This window comes from Eleutherodactylus coqui, chromosome 13 (genome assembly GCF_035609145.1).
Source record: "Eleutherodactylus coqui strain aEleCoq1 chromosome 13, aEleCoq1.hap1, whole genome shotgun sequence".
Taxonomy (NCBI): Eukaryota; Metazoa; Chordata; class Amphibia; order Anura; family Eleutherodactylidae; genus Eleutherodactylus; species Eleutherodactylus coqui.
The window spans coordinates 88119714-88120378 of NC_089849.1; the positions used below are offsets into that span (position 1 = coordinate 88119714).

General features: G+C 50.1%; 1 non-coding gene across 1 annotated transcript; it reads left to right on the forward strand.

Annotated features, from left to right (window-relative positions):
* Positions 1–558: 558 nt before the first annotated feature.
* Positions 559–665, forward strand: LOC136588829 (U6 spliceosomal RNA). The gene has a single exon (XR_010787637.1). It is a non-coding gene; the product is annotated as a U6 spliceosomal RNA (small nuclear RNA).

The following is a 665-nucleotide window of genomic DNA, read 5'->3' on the forward strand; positions in this document are numbered from 1 at the left end:
TGGGACATTCCTGTGACCCCCTTGTGTGTGCGGCCGAGCACACTTGTCAGCTGATAGGTAAGGGCACGCATCGCTGTACTTCGGCCAGGGCAGACCGGTGGGCAGAAGGCGCTGCACTGCTGCACGCCCAGCCCTAATGCTATAGCGCCACGTCCAGCAGCAGTAGGCGTGAGCCGGCAATCACGTCCTAATGTGACCGTCAGCCAGTGGTGCAGCAGTGAGCAGCTGCTCTCCTGATGGAAGCAGAACGCTGCAGTCATCCGCAGTACATTCCACACCAGCTGCGCCTTCTGTGGTACAAGGTCCGTATTCCGAGACCAGCATTCTTCCCAGCATGCACTGCGGCGTCTTCTCATTTGCATATAACATTGTCACAAAATGCTCTTCAGTTTGGCCAAAATACTCTATATTAATGGGTTTTATTATTACAGGCATGACATATTAGGTAAAATATCACAGCAGGATACATTATTTTTAATTTATAAAAGTAATCTCTCCACAATGTAAGAACTTCTCTCCCGCGGGACCATAAATACCGCCGGGGCTGTCTGCAGTATCGTGCTTGCTTCGGCAGCACATATACTAAAATTGGAACGATACAGAGAAGATTAGCATGGCCCCTGCGCAAGGATGACACGCAAATTCGTGAGGCGTTCCATATTTTT